Source organism: Bos javanicus, chromosome 19 (assembly GCF_032452875.1).
Source record: "Bos javanicus breed banteng chromosome 19, ARS-OSU_banteng_1.0, whole genome shotgun sequence".
Lineage (NCBI taxonomy): Eukaryota > Metazoa > Chordata > Mammalia > Artiodactyla > Bovidae > Bos > Bos javanicus.
The window spans coordinates 28,149,871-28,166,286 of NC_083886.1; the positions used below are offsets into that span (position 1 = coordinate 28,149,871).

Genomic DNA, 16,416 nt, shown 5'->3' on the forward strand with positions numbered 1-16,416 from the left:
GAATGTCACTCCCCAGTATGGAATCCTTTCCATTAATTTCATGATAGAATTTCCCAGCAGGGCACAGATTCCTGGTATTTTCCTGACTACATCAGACTGGACACAATAGAAGGTCAGATAATAATCAACCTGACACTAGTATAAAAGGGCAGGATTCAATAGGACACAATCAAAAATCTCTTTATTTCTTTTTTTTTTTTAATATGTATATACAGGGCTTCCCTCATGACTCAGTGGAAAAGAATCAGCCTGCCAATGTAGGAGACACGGGTTCGATCTCTGGTCTAGGAAGATCACACATGCCGTGGAGCAACTGAGCCCATGCATCACAACTACTGAGCCTGTGGTCTAGGACCTGGAAGCCCAACTACTGAGCCCACTCGATGGTGCCCTAGTGCCAGTGCTCCGCAACAAGAGAAGCCACTGCAATGAGAAGCCCACACACCACGACTAGAGAGTAGCCCTTGCTCTCCATAATTAGAGAAAGCCTGTGCAGCAATGAAGACCCAGTACAATCAAAAATAAATTTAAAAATTATTTTCAAATATGTATATATAAATCCCATTTTATTTTTAATTTTATTATTTTTAAATTATTTTTATTTATTTGGCTGTGCCAGTTCTTAGTTGCAGCATGAGAACTCTTATTAATGGTTGCAGCATGTGGGATCTAGTTCCCTGACCAGGGATTGAATCTGGGCCCCCTGCATTGGGAGGACAAAGTCTTAGCCACTGAACCACCAGGGAATCCCCAAATCTCTTTCTTCTTAACCTTCCACTGTTCTCAGACCTGCTGTGTAGCATCTCCCTTCTGGACCTCTGGATTATATTACCACCTGTAGCTTTCTTTTAAATTGTTATCAAAATATAAGATACATATAGAAAAGTATACATATCATGTATATACAGTCCAGTGAATTTTTACAAATCTGAATAGGCTTGTATAAGTAGCATCTGAGATCCTATAGCCTGTTGTGTTACTTTGGCTGTTGGAATTAGGATAATTTCAGATATTAAACGGCCTAGTCTAATCTATTACTAAATTTGCATTTCTCATCCAATTCAAAGCATATTCACATTTTCCTAGGTCAGGTTTGAGACTCAGAAACCCTACAAAAAGGAAAATGGAGGGAGTAGTTTATAACTTTAAATATTTTCTTTCTGGTTTTTCCCTTCCTTCGTCTCCCCTACCTATACTGCTCTGGCTTCTCCAGAATCAGGATGAGGAAAAGGATGAAAGGTGAAAGAGCAAAGATCAGGTACCTTTCTGCGTACCTCCCCAATCTCCAGATGGTGTAACTCAAATTATCCCAAGAATTCTTTCCACACTTTCCTCATATCCAGGAAGCAGCACAAGGCAGCCTCCTTTTTGTGGCTCAACCAGCATCCACCTAGGAAGGAGAGGGGGGATCCTCTTGGAAAGCACCCCAAGTCTTACTTTTATTTTTTGGCTGGCTGCACCATACAACATGTGAGATCTTAGTACCCTGACCAGGGATCCAACCTGCACCCCCTGCTTTGGAAGCATGGAGTCTTAACCACTGGATCGCCAGGGAAGTCCCAAAAGTACCCCGGGTTTTTACAAATGGTTCTTTCCATACCACCTAACTTGGCTACACTGAGCCACCAACTCTTCAAAAAAATGACTGCACACTTTCTTCCTGATTAATCCCTTTCTTCTGTTAAATATAGATTGGAATAGAAGAATTACAATTCATAAGTACAAAAGCAAGGACAGAACATCACCATTTTGTAATCCTTGATGAAGTAACAGATCTAGGTAATAGCCATAACAACTAGTAAAATCATTAGGCAAATGGTCAACACAGTGGATGGATCAAGCTGATAACCTACTCTATTATTACATATTAATATATGTTTATTTATGGAATAGCAACATATATAGTGTGTGTGTGTTTGGTTGCTAGCAGTATATTGGCATAAGGATAGATGTATAAATCACTGGAATAGAGTACAGATATAGACCCATATATGTACAGTCAATTGATCATGAACAAAGATTCTGAGGTAATTTAGGACAGTTTTTTCAACAAAAGATTAGTCTTCTCAACAAAAGGTCCTGGAATAATTGGATGTGTGTGCATGCTCAGTCATGTCTGACTCTTTGCAACCCAATGGACTATAACCCGCCAGGCTCCTCTGTCCACGGAATTTTCCAGGCAAGAATACTGGAGCAGGTTGCCATTTCCTTCTCCAGAGGATATTCTTGACCCAGGGATCAAACCTGTGTCTCTTGAGTCTCCTGCATTGGCAGGCAGATTCTTCACCACTGAGCCACCTGGGAAGCCCAGAATAATTGGATATCCTTATGCAACCCATTTCAGTATTCTTGCCTGGAGAATTCCATGGATAGAGAAGCCTGGCAGGCTACAGTCCATGGGGTCACAAAGAGTCGAACACAACTAAGCAACTGACACACACACACACATAATGCAAAAGAACGGATCTCAACCCTTACCTCTTACCATACACAAAAATAACTCAAAATAAATTATAAGCTTCAGTAATAACTGAAACTATAATATGTTTAGACAAAAACATAGGAGAATTTTTTAGTTTTGATTTGGGTAAAGTTTTCTTAGGTAAGACAAAAAATGTATCAACTATGAAAGAAAAAAACTGATTGAGACACTATTAAGACAATGAAGATGCCACCGCCGAGACCAAGATGACCACAAGAATCGCAGCCTTCCTTAAGAATGTCTGGGCCAAGGAAGCAGTGCTAGCAGCATCCTTCACCCTTGGGGGCCTCGCTATGATTCTGCCCGCACTCAGTCCCTACACCGAGTACTCACTGACCATCAACCAGGCCACACCCTACAACTACCCAGGGAGAGGCACCCCCCTCGATGGCACCAAATAAATATGTGAAAACCACACACACACACACACACACACACACACACAAAAGACAGGGAAGAGATATGCCACAGACTGGGAGAAAATATCTGTAAAACATGTATGTAATAAAAGAATTGCATCCAGAATATATAAAGAACTTTTACAATTCCATAATAAGAAGACAAACAACACAATAAAACAAAATAGGTCAAATATTTTAACAGACACATAACCAAAGAAGACATATGAATGGCACACAAGCAGATGAAAGGATGTTCAAGATCATCAGTCACCAGGGAAATGCAAATTAAAACTGGAATGACTAAACCTTAAAAGACTGTCAATACCAAATGTTGGTGAGGATGCAGAGCAACTAGAACATTGCTGGTGGGAAAGTCAAATGGTACGACTACTTTGGAAAACAATTTCACAGTTTCTTATAAAGTTAAACATATAATTACCATATGACTCAGCAATTTCACCCCATGTGTTTATCCAAGAGAAATGAAAACATGTGTCCACACAAAGCCTTGATGATATATATTCATAGAAGCATTAAATCATGTTCAAAGCAGAATTATTCATAAAGCCCCAAATTGGAAACAATCCAAACACACATGGACAAGTAACTGAATAAACCAACTGTGGTATTTCTATAGAATAGATTATTACTCAGGAAAAAAAAAGTGTCAAAAAAAAGGAAGGAAGATGAAATAGATACACTTCCTCTTCTACTTCCCACTAAGTACAGCTAAAAACTATGAGCATCATACATAAAAAAAATTAAGACTCTAAAAGATAGAGATAATAAGACAGACAAGCTAGGGACCTTGGGAACAACATGGCAGTGAGTTTCCTGGGTTTTCTTTTTGCCTCACATAGCTCAGTCTGGACACTGGAGAAGCTACCAACCTGGAACACCAATGGGCACAAACAAAATAATCCCCAAGAAATCTATCTGGTCAAAAGAATAGAAAAGGGGCAAATCAGCAAGACAAAAACCTCCTTCCTTCCTTCCTATTCCAGCCAAACACCATGGGAAGAACCATAGCCCCATCACCACTGATATCAGCTGAATGGGGAGCCCAGACTTCCACTCTTTTTCTTTTTTTTTTAAACATTCATTACTTATTTATTTAGCTGCACCTGAATCTTAGTAGCAGCACACAGGATCTCCAATCTTTGTTGCAGCATGTGGGTTCTGTAGTTGTGGCGTGCAGGATGTTTATTTTAGCTGTGGCGTGTGAACTCTCAGGTGCAGCATGTAGGATCCAGTTCCCTGACTAGGGATCGAATCCAGGGCCCCTGCATTGGAAACATGGAGTCTTAGCCACTGGACCACCAGGGAAGTCCCTAGACTTCCATTCTTGCCTGGGTGTAACAAGGTACCTCTAAGGTACTGCTGGGGTGGTATGGGAGAAGATGTGGTAGAGATATAGGACTTTCATCCCTACTTGGAGCCTCCCTTCACAAGGTGATCACAGACTCCCATTTCCACCCAGTGATAACAAGGTGCCACTCCCACTACCCACCAGACTCAGAGGAGGCCAAGGGCATTGATAGAGTAGATTAAAAAACATGACTCAACTAGATGCAAGAACACTATGCTGAGTGAGAAAAAAAATAAGCCAGTCTCAAAAGGCCATATACTATTCATTCCATTTGTATAATATTCTAGAAATGACAAAATTACAGAGATGGAGAACAGATTTGTTGGTTGCCAAGGATCAGGGATGTTGAGGGGAGGAGGGAGAATGTGAAACCAGGAGGGATGCGTGCATGTGTGCTCAGTCATATCTGACTCTTTGTGATCAAATCTTAGCAATCTCCTGCATTGGCAGGTGGATTCTTTATACTACATCACCTGGGAAGCCCTGAAACTGGGAGACCTCTGGGATAAGGGAACAGTTATGTATCTCACTTGCAGTGGTGGTTACACAAATATACACATATGATGAAATAGTAGACAAGTATATACACCTATTGTGCCAGTGTTAATTTCTGGGTTTTGATCTTGTACTATAGTTAACATTAAGGACCTCTTTGCAGTTTCCTGTGGACCTATAAATATTTAAAAATAAAAGGTTTTTAAAAACGAATGAACTAATGATACCCATAATAAAGTAGAAATCACAAAGAAATAATGTTGAGTGGATAAAGCCATATATATATGTGCATTTTAAAAATATGATTCCATTTATATAACTCTAGAATTCTAAAGAGAAATCTAATCTATAGTGACTGAAAGCAAACCAGTGGTTGCCTGGGGCTAAGGAGGTTGACAGGTGTGGGGCACAAAAGAACATTTTAGGTTAATAAAAATGTTCTATATATTTATGTGGTTACAGATAGAAGGTCAAAACTCATGGGAATTTACACTTAAAATGAATGCATTTTATTGTACCTAGCCATGAAATTAAAAGACGCTTACTCCTTGGAAGAAAAGTTATGACCAACCTAGATAGCATATTGGAAAGCAGAGACATTACTTTGCCAACAAAGGTCTGTCTAGTCAAGGCTATGGTTTTTCCTGTGGTCATGTATGGATGTTAGAGTTGGACTGTGAAGAAAGCCAAGCACTGAAGAATTGATGCTTTTGAACTGTGGTGTTGGAGAAGACTCTTGCGAGTCCCTTGGACTGCAAGGAGATCCAACCAGTCCATTCTGAAGGAGATCAGCCCTGGGATTTCTTTGGAAGGAATGATGCTAAAGCTGAAACTCCAGTACTTTGGCCACCTCATGTGAGGAGTTGACTTATTGGAAAAGACCCTGATGCTGGGAGGGATTGGGGGCAGGAGGAAAAGGGGACAACAGAGGATGAGTTGGCTGGATGGCATTACTGACTTGATGGATGTGAGTGTGAGTGAACTCCGGGAGTTGGTGATGGACAGGGAGTCCTGGAGTGCTGGGATTCATGGGGTCGCAAGGAATCGGACACGACTGAGTGACTGGACTGAACTGAACTGAACTGAACTGAAACTATTCCTCACTAAAGCTGATTCCCTGGTAGCTCAGATGGTAAAGCGTCTGCCTACAATGTGGGAGACCTGGGTTCAATCCCTGGGTCGGGAAGATCTCCTGGAGAAGGAAATGGCAACCCACTCCAGTATTCTTGCCTGGAGAATCCCATGGATGGTAGAACCTGGTAGGCTATAGTCCATGGGGTCACAAAGAGTCGGACATAACTGAGCGACTTCACTTTCACTTTCAAATCTGGTTTAAGATCACAATAAAATGAAAAAAGATTATCAAATCAAAGAAAAAAGAAAATATTTTAATGTACAGTAAGATTAAATTTTGTTTTCATTATAAAATATGGCATTTTTTGGCCATTTGAGTATAAGATGGATGAGAAAGTCACATCCAATTGTAATACCCAATATTTACATAAAAGCTTTGTTAATACTGACACTTTGCATAGATTTTCCAGGTAATATTCGGACATTGTATACCCTCAGATCATCCTCAAAGACTGAGAGCTGAGCCTTCAAGGCACACGTGTTGATCAATTACTTCACTAGCTATGTATGGTGTAGGCCACCTGAAGCCAGAAAGTGACCACAGTTGCACAAATATAATGGAGGGGAAGCGATTTTTCAGTATAAGGATTTCTTGATATAATCCAGTCTGATTACAAGAGAGAGAGGGTGAGATCTAGCCACCGCCTGAAACAGTCAACTTAGTACACAGAAGTACAGAGTCACCACCATATAACCCCAGAGAGAACCCTCAATTTAAAACTTTTCTAAAAAACAGCAAATTATTGATGACAAAATCTCTACACTAACTTCACAGTTTTCCTGTACATCTAAAACTATTATAAAATTAAAGTTTACCTTTTAAAAAGAACTTATTCCTTTATAAAATAACCCACTGAGCTTTATATACAAATACTGTTGACACTGCAACCTGAGCAGGAGTTGTGACATTTTTGAAACATGAATCGGTAAAATCTTCATGACGTCACCGGCTTTAGGTGCTGCTTTTTGATATTAGGTGGAGACCACAAAAGTGCTCGTGGGAAAACAGAAGAGGACACTCAATACACCTGTGAGCCCCTGGGAGATCTCAGATACCTATTCAGAACTACCAATGAGTGTCATTCTAATGAACACCCGCAAAACCTGGTTTCTGGGGATAAGATTTCTCAGGATAACTCGAAGGAGCCAACACAGCTTGACAGAGACTGTACTCCAAGACAGACAGGAGATAGATCTTCTGATTCCTGAACAAGGAGGGACTTGAGCTATCCTGGCAATGTGAATTTAAAATTGACCAATGTCCCTACTAGTCCTTGTTATGCTATATTGATGATGCTTATGATTATTTCATGTACTGTCAATTGTCTAACCTGTGTTGTCTCTGCCCAGGTCAACCAGCTACAACATGCAGTGCCAGTTCAACAAAGATATAAAACTACAGCCGACCACGGAAAATATCAAACACCCTTGGACACCGCTATAAGGACTCTGAGGCTTGAGACTAGCAAGAGGGGGAGGCCCAATAACCCTCGCCGCCCCAGTTCAGCAGGAAGTAGCCAGAAAGACCTCGACGCCCCTATTCCCAAAGAATTGGGCCTCCCATCTCTTGAGGGGGGAATGTTAGGTAGGTAGAATAGGGAAAAGGAGTCTAAAATGGCAGTGGCTAAAAGACAAGGAAGGTCCGAGGACCAGAGTGAAGACTTCAGGCAGAACAAACAGAACCAACAGCACTCCTGGCTAAGCCCAATTTGCATAGGGCAGGCCCAGGTGGAGGAAAAAAACATATAAAAGGAGGAGCCAAAGCGCTTTCTCAGGGACTCTCTCTCCCGCGTGCATGGGCTCTATCTCTCTCTCTCTCTCTCTCACTCTCTCTCCCTCTCTCACTCTCTCTCCCTCCCTCCCCACGCACTCCTCCACTCTCTTCTCTTCAAGTCTTGGATTCTCCTGCTATCTTCTAAATAAAATAGAGCTGTAACACTGATTTGCCTAAAAAAAAAAAAAAAAAAAAAGTGCTCATGGATGCTTGCTCTAGAGTGGATTTGTGGAAGAGAGACTTAGAAAACTACACCCAAAATATACCCCCAACTATTGCTGCTGCTCATAAAAATGCTTTTAGATGCCAGGAACAATGGAAAAGATAACCAATACTACTATAAAACTCACATAAACTTGTTGACCAGTGGACAGCTGCTCTCTGCCTACTGATGAAAAGATCTGGAATAATAACTGTGAACAAATACAAATTGAATGAGAGAAGCCACATTAAGGAGACCTACTTTTTTCTTTACTGAAGTATGGTTCATTTACAATGTTATGTTAATTTCTGCTACACAGCAAAGTGATTCACTTATACATAAAATGTATTCATTTTCATTTTCTTTCCCATTAAGGTTTATCAGAGGATACTGAATATAGTTCCCTGTGCTATGCAGTAGGGCAGTGTTGTTTATCCATCCTATAAATACTAGCTTGCTTCTAACCCCAAACTCCTAGTCATTCCCTCTCCCACCCCTACTCTTGGCAGCCACAAGCCTATTCTCTATGTCTGTGAGTCTATTTCTGTTTCATAGATACTCTCATTCGTAAGGAGACTTACTTTAAAGTAGCTCATCCGGCCAGCTGGTGGACAGAACTGTCCTGCCACCCCTCCGAACCTAGGCAGGTAGGCACTGGGACAAAACCCACCCCTCAAAAAAAAAAAATACCTACCACAGTTGTTCAGAAGAAAAAAAAAAAAAAAAACACCCAGAATTTCTACTGCCAATTATATATAAGAGGAAAGAGGAAATATTAAATAGTGACTCAAAGTGAAAATATAAGGCCAGTCACTGGGCAGTCCTCCCATACCCAAATGCAAGGCCTTTCAAACTAACTGACTCACCCAGAGAGTTTTTAGAAACAGGAAAAAAGCCAGATGCCAGGTTCCCGCCCCTGAGAGGAGAAATTCCCAGCAATTAAGAAAAGAGTACCAGGACTTCCCTGGTGATCCAGTGGCTAAGACTCCAAGCTTCCACTGCAGGGGGCCTGGTTCGATCCCTGGTCAGGGAACTAGATCCCACTTGGCACAACTGTGAGTTTGCATGCCAAAATGAAGATCAAAGATCCTGTGCACCACAACTAAAGACCTGGCACAGCCAAATAAATAAATAAAAATAAATATTTAAAAAGGAAGAGTACAACTTGGAAAAGGACCCTAGAAAGAGAGTGAGAAATCCATATCCAAACCCACTTATACATATTCTAGGCTGCCTGGAGAGAATGGCGCTCACAGGCTAACATCATGTTTTAAGTCACTATCTCTTAAACTCAGATCACAGGTGCCCAGGTGCTCCAGCCTCCAGACTGTCACTGCCCTACACTTCACATTATTAGCATTCTTTGTATCCATGTATCAGAAAGTCAATTCAAAGTGGCTTTTAAAAAAGGAAAAGACGTTAATTGATTCCTGTAATCTGAAAAGCCAGGAGCAACCTGACCTCAAATGTGACTGAATCATGGGGTTCAAACAATACCATCAGGACTCAGTCTCTCCCTCCATGATTCAGCTTTGCTTTCCTTGACGTTGGCTGTATTCTGTCAGGTTTTTTTTAAGTGGAGGCCACTGCCGTCAACAGGGCTATAGTCTGCAAGTTTGGGAGCCACCATGGAAACACAGAGACTTCATTTTTTCCATTTCCATCCAAGTCCCAGAAGCAAGCATCTTTGGCTCTGATTAGCCCAGCCTGGGTCATGTGTCCACTTCTTAACCAATCACTGCCCAGGAGGATATGTTACTGTCATTGACTGGTGTTCAATGGGTCACTTATTAATAGACAAGGATCAAAATCATTAGGCAACCTGAGATTCACCAACAACCCACATCTGAGTAAGGGCAACGACAGTCAACACACACACAACACCCAGGCCTCTCTGGCAGACTGAGCAGTCTTTCAGAGTTTGTTCTCCTCAAGATAATAATAACAAGCATTATACTTTAAAAAACTTCCCTGAGGAGTCTGGAATTATTATGAGCTAATATATGTAAAAAGCACTTACAAGAATGTCTGACCCAATGTAAATACTACAGAACTGTTAATTATCATCATGGAAGAAGGATCCTAGAGAAGGAAAAATATAATAACAAGCAGGGTGGAGGTATAGAACAGTTTAAATACTGAAAGGAGGGACTTCCCGGTGGTCCAGCGGTTGAGACTTCACACTTTCATTGTAGGGAGCATGGGTTTGATCCCTGGTTGGAGAACTAAGATCCTGCATGCCACGGAATGGTGTGGCCAAAAGAAAAAACTGAAAGGAGTGTGACCTAATTTTGTAACAAACTGGTAAAGCAGGATATATTGGTTAAACTACTTTTTGCTTCTTTGATCCAGAGTTTGCCACAAGATTGTTTTAAAATACCTTTTCAGTCATCTCTACAAGGGGATTTGGGAGTGAATAAATACTCAATACTGATTACAAGATGGTAGACTGATAGATGCTGGAGTCCACCCTCCTACAGCAAACTCTACCCATAATGGAAATGAATCTGAAAAAAAAAAAACGTACACACACACACCTAGATCACGCTGCTGTACACCTGAAACTAACACAACATTGTACATCAACTAAAGTTCAATTAAAAAAATAAAAGACTAAATAAAATAATGGATGATTTTTTTAAAAAGTCAAATGGCTCCAGGGTATAATGTGGAGCAATCAGCTCAGGTCCCCAGAAAGGCTCAGAAATTAGAGTTCCAATGATCCCTGAAGACAGGGGTGCATGTTAAGACTGAACACAGTAAGATTGACTGAAAATCTGTATGAAAAGCAAACAAACAGCCTCCATTAATCCCTGGGTTAATGAGCTGGGGCTCAAGTTCATCAGAGAGAAATTTCTGGTGCCACAAATGATCGCAAAAAAATTTCAGAATACATGGAGATAGATAATATTAAGTCTTTCAACTGATCCTGTCTTTATTTAAAATTTTGATATTTTGTTGGCTGTTAATTTTTTGCACTAATTTTGATTTTTTTCAAATATTGCATTAAAATACTATTTACCTTGATTACCGGGTTTTGAGACACCAAGCTAAGTGCCTCACTTGCCTCTCTCTAGTCCTCACCTAGGTTACTGCCTTTTCAAACCTTTAGTACAAATCTGTTACAAGGAACAGCTTTGGGTTAGTGATCACTTGTAAACATGGTCCAACACAGGGTGGAGCAGAGATTCATCAGCAGTAGACAAGACATGAAAATCATCCGTGTGATTAAGAAATCTGGGCCTTTCCTGGTAGCTCAGTGGTAAAGAATCCACCTGCCAATGCAGGAGACATAGGTTCAGTCCTCAGTCTGGGAAGATCCCACATGCTGAGGAGCAACAAGTCCTGCGTGCCACGACTACTGAGCAAGCTCGTGCTCGAGAGCCCGGGAGCTGCAACTACTGAGCCCAGGTGCTGCAAACACTGAAGCCCACATGTTCTACAGCCCATGTTTTGCAACAAGAGAAGCTACTGCAAAGAGAAACTGGTGTGCTGCAACTAGAGAAAAGCCCGTGCAGCAATGAAGACCCAGCACAGCCAAAAATAAATAAATAAGATTATTTTTTTTAAAAGAAATTTGAATACGTAGAATTAGAACAAAGAGTTTAGGCTGGTTTCAGGTATTGGCAGGGATCCCAGAGAAGGGGTGGAATTTCTGTGTTCTCTATACCCTCTGATGAACCCCACAACTCATTTGTCCCTTAATCTTTGTCTCTCCAAGATGGAGTGACAAGCCTGAGATGCCACAGGTCTGGGCTTGCAGTTCAGTCCTGAGAAGAGAGTCCAAGGGTTTGAGACTGGATCCCTGAGGAACAGAGATAAGCAGTGGGGGCTGGAGAAAGGCCCAGGATTAACCTTACAACATCTTTACAGAAATGTTGAGAAGAACCAGTGTCAGAACAAGTAAATCCAAGTAGTTTCAAGATGTCAATCTAGTGGAAAGGGATTCTGAGAGGCCTTTATTGATACAAGGTTTACATAAAATGCTAATTGGTAACATAAAAGTGTGGGTCCCTCCCTGTTCTACCAGTGATGCTGGGGAGATAAGGATGAGGGAGGGGCTCACATCAGCCTCTGCCAGACAGAGTCTCAGGATAATGTTCTGGATTCTTTGATTTTTTTTTTTGCATCAGCAACCAAGCAGTGAGTACTGCTAGGGAAATCACACCCCAAGCCATGTTTCTCTACCTTTTTTCTGTGATTGCCCCCTTACAAAGCCTTTACCGTCCTGTATCTGCTTATGTATGTGGCCCTTTGAAGGGCCATAAGCCATTATAGAATCGATGATGTTGTGGCTCCACCCATGAGAATGCATGGCCTGTAGCCAGTTTCTCCCCACACTTTCTGGATTTTATATCCCCCTCAGGGTCTTCCCCTCATCACTTACACTCTTGTTCCTCCACATCTCAACCTTTCCACCCACCACCAGCCACCGCCCCCTCTCTGTTCCCTGACTGGCCCTCTTTCTTTCTTTCAAGAAATTCTGGTTTAATTGAAATGGGGTATAAATGACAGGCTTGCAGTACACTGTTAGGTTTAGAATTTTAGATGATCTACTTAAAAAAAAATTTAAGGGTAATACATTGTAAATAAGTTTTATTTTTATTTTAGTTTTTGGCTATGTGGCATGAGGGATTTAGTGCCCTGACCAGGGATGGAACCCATGCCCCATGAAATGGAAGCATGGAGTCTTAACCAATGGACCACCAGGGAAGCCCCCAGCCTTATTTCTTGAAGGGCATGCTACACTCTGATCTGCATTCTGATCTGCATTCCTTCTGTCTACTGAACCTGTTCTCCATAATATCACAAATGAACTCCAAGCCCCCGGACCAACATATACTCTTCTACCCAGCAATCTCCATGTCAAAAAAACCTTACCAGCATGTGCCTAGAAGATAGCAAAACTGGACACAATGTTTCACCACAACTCTTTCTAACCAGCCAGATTTTAAATGGTTGTGAATATTGAGTAACATTGGTCTGCCCAATCCCTAGTGGTCCTAACTTAAGACTCCCTTGGAACAATAGGACTTGTCTCCGCTGTGTACAAACCTGTGGACTCTCTCAAGCCTCTCCAGGGTACAACTTGCAACTTTTAATCATCATAAACATTAAGAACAGCCCCTTTCAAGCAGTCAGAAATCCCTGACTTAGGCTCCTCCCTGAATAATTCAGTTAATGTCTTCTCTAGTGGGTTCTTCTGCCTGACAAAAAAAGACACTTAATTTTGTTGACTGTTTTAATCTATTCATTTTATTTTGTTCTTGTTTTTTTATTTGGTGGTCTTTCACCCTTTGTAACTTTTCTCGAACTTTAACCCATAGAAATAAAGCCACCAAGTATATAAGGATATAAATACAAACATGCTCTCTGTAACATTCATCATGTCTAAAAAGTGTAAACTGAATGATCACTGACAGAGGAATGGTTAAAACCAATGTGGAGCACCATGCAGCTATTAAAGAAAAAGCCCAAGGAGTTCCCTGGTTGTCCAGTGGTTAGGACTACATACTTCCACTGCAGCGGGGTATGCGTTCAATCCCTGGTCAGGGAATTCAGATCCCACGTGCCAATGGCCTGGCCAAAAAAGAATGAGTCCAAGGTATAAGTACTGAACCACAGAGATGTCCATGAGACAGAGCTCTTAAATGAGGAAGAAGTATACAGTATGGCACAGATTTGTCAAACAACAAAAACCAGCCACTCCTAGAAGTGTACTCATGATTGAAGATGATTCTATGCAACCCACAGAAACCTGAGCAGACTCTCTTTGGGCTTGATTTGGGGATACTTGCTGGGATCAAGGCAGCAGAGGTGGTGGGGACAGGTGGCAAGGGGCCAAGAATCTGCCAGCTTTCTTCTCTCTGAATGGACATAGCTCCCTGGGAGAAAACCTTCTTTGACTCTCCTCTGAGCCTTGAGTATCCCCTCACCAGCACCCGTTTGAGGTCCCACAAAGGCTCTTCTCTCTTAGCCGCATCCCAATACTCCCTTTGTAGGCAGAGCTGGTGGATGGGGACGAGGGGGCAAATATGCCTCAAGTACCAAGACTCTACCTGGAAGAAAAGAGATTGAGACTGAATTCTTTTTCACATTGTTTGATATAAATGAAGTTCTCTCTGAAAGTTGAGATGGTTCCAACAGAGATCCACCGGCAGGAAAGAACCCTAAAGTTCTCCAAAGGGAAGCCCCTGTGAGCAAAGTCATCTGGTCAAATGACCAGGCTCAGCATCAAGACTCAAGGTTTAAGGGGCTGAGGCTGGACATGGCCCTGACCCTGCCCCTGGCACCACAGTCACTCTGGGAGACCCTGTGTGAGCTAAGAGCTGGGAAGCCCAAGTGTGGGTCACTCTTATGGCCTGTGTAGCAGGCCCATGCAGCACTAGAAATGACCCATCAGATGGTGCAGGAACAACGTTTCCCTAGTGCCACCAGTGAACAAGAACAGAAGTGAGTACCACACTCAGAGAGGGGGGGCGGGTGCTGGGCTTCCTGCACACTGGGGAGGGGTACTCAAATTACTAACTGGAAAAATATGTGATATAAAGTCTACCCTCAAATCAGAGCCTATGTTTAGTTTAAACTTAAATAGTTTATAATGCTGTGTTTGTATGTCCAATTTGTCCTCAAGGAATAAACACAAACTTCTGTAGTCCTGTGCCAAATATGGGCTCCAAACACTCATGGAGTGGGGACAGTGGGGTGACCCTCTAGCCAACTGAAGTCTAAGCCACACTGGTACAGGAGAAAAGAAGGGGATGAAATTGCTCTTGTGTTCAAAACACTTAAACAAGACTTTTTGGCTATGAAATGCAAGGTCCACCTCCCTCGCCCACAGTCCCTGGGGAAGTATCTAGTGAGAGAAGCTTTGATCAAGAAGCTAAATTATCCTGCAAAGAGAGGTGGTAGAAAAGTGAGACAGAAAACAGGGCCCTGGGGATCTGGAAGAAGAGGAGAGTCCAGCTTTGGGGTGCACATACGGGCTTCCCTACTGCAAAAGCCAGCCCCTGGTCCTTCCTGTGGTAAACAGAAGAACAAATGGTAACTGTAAGGACCAGTAAATGTTTTAAAATAAGAAGCTTAATTCTCTCTGTTGAAAATAAGAGACTTCTTCCAACCCTTTCTTTTCTTTTACTATTTATTTATTTGGCTGCGTCGGGTCTTAGTTGAGGCAAAGGCAAATTTTCAACCTTCGTTGCTGCATGTGGGCTGTTCAGCTGCAGCATGAGACCTCTTAGCTGTGGCATGTGGGGTCTAGTTCCTTGACCAGGGATGGAACCCGGACTCCCTGCATTGGGAGTGTGGAGTCGTAGCCACTGGACTCACCAGGGAAGTATCTCCAATCCCTTCCTTAGAGCATTAATGTTAGAAAAGACAGAAAAGTTCTTTCTCTGTCTCTTTGAAATGTATGGGAATCTTTTTAGAAGCTAAACCAGCTTCTTGCAGCTTTATGACCCAGGAATGTCTCTCTCTCAAGGCCCTGGCAGTAATCTCTTTGAAATGGAAAAATCAGGACAGAGAGCACCCCCACCTCCCAGTTTCTGTGAGAGGATAGGACCCTAACTGAGGTGAGCACCTTGCTCCGAGATGCAAAACTACTTCCTGTCATAAAGATATGAGGATGTTGGTTTTCCTGTGATTAACCCTACTAATAACACCAAGGATCACCAATCACCAGGTAAAGTTAGGATGAACGGTGTGTGACAAATGGTGTTCTCAAGCCTCTTACTTGAGAACTAGTTACTGTTTATCTTGAGAACATGTGTAAAGGCTGCATCTGTTTGGCACTATAACAGGATGGGATTACTTTATCTTTACAATCTCTTAGCAGATGGCCTGTGACGCACATCACATTCTGGTAATGCTTATTCAAGTATAAAACTATTTTCTTTTCTCCACTGCCTTTGTGGAGAGCTTTTCCTGGGTTGGGAAATCTTGTTTTTCATTATATTTCCCAATATAATGCATGAGCTGAAAAAGAAAAAAAGAATAAGTGAGAAGGTTTTGAGGAGTAAGACCTCTAAATGGAAAGGATGTGGGAAAATAATATGGGGTGAGGAGAGGCAGAGAAAGTTCTAGAAACACTGATGCTGACATTCAATTGAAAACTGTTTCCAGAATGTAAGTAATAGAATAGCAATGAATACATATGGAGACTACTGCCAGGTATTGTTCTGTTTTAAACATTAACTTATTAGCATATGTAGTAGCTTGGATTATCCATCCCCACCCCCACCCTGCCTCTGAGTATGCTCCAGCAGGCAGAAAAGGTGTCACAGAACAGCAGAGAAGCAGGCTGGAGTATGGACTAGTCTTGGAAGCATCACGCAAACTTTCTTTTTAGGTAAAAGTGACACTTGAAGGTCACGTGTGGAAAGGCCAGGTTCAGCTACTACAAAAGATGGGGAACGTGAGCCACACTATTTGGATATTACAGGATACCCCAAACTGGAGGAAACTGGAAGCCAGCAGACACCAGCCCCGAGCACTGAGGATGCAGTAGGCGGGAGTGGGCCCAGAAGATAAGAAGGGGAAGGGCACCCAGTAAGGATCAGA

At 42.0% G+C, this 16,416-nt stretch overlaps 1 long non-coding RNA gene across 4 annotated transcripts in view; it reads right to left on the reverse strand.

Annotated features, from left to right (window-relative positions):
• LOC133232037 (uncharacterized) overlaps window positions 1–16,416 on the reverse strand; it is a 141,591-nt gene that overhangs the window by 108,013 nt on the left and 17,162 nt on the right. For all 4 annotated transcript variants that reach the window (XR_009731286.1, XR_009731285.1, XR_009731284.1 and 1 more), the window contains exon 3: window positions 4,008–4,166. This is a non-coding gene — a long non-coding RNA (uncharacterized LOC133232037). The remainder of the gene's footprint in view (window positions 1–4,007; window positions 4,167–16,416) is intronic.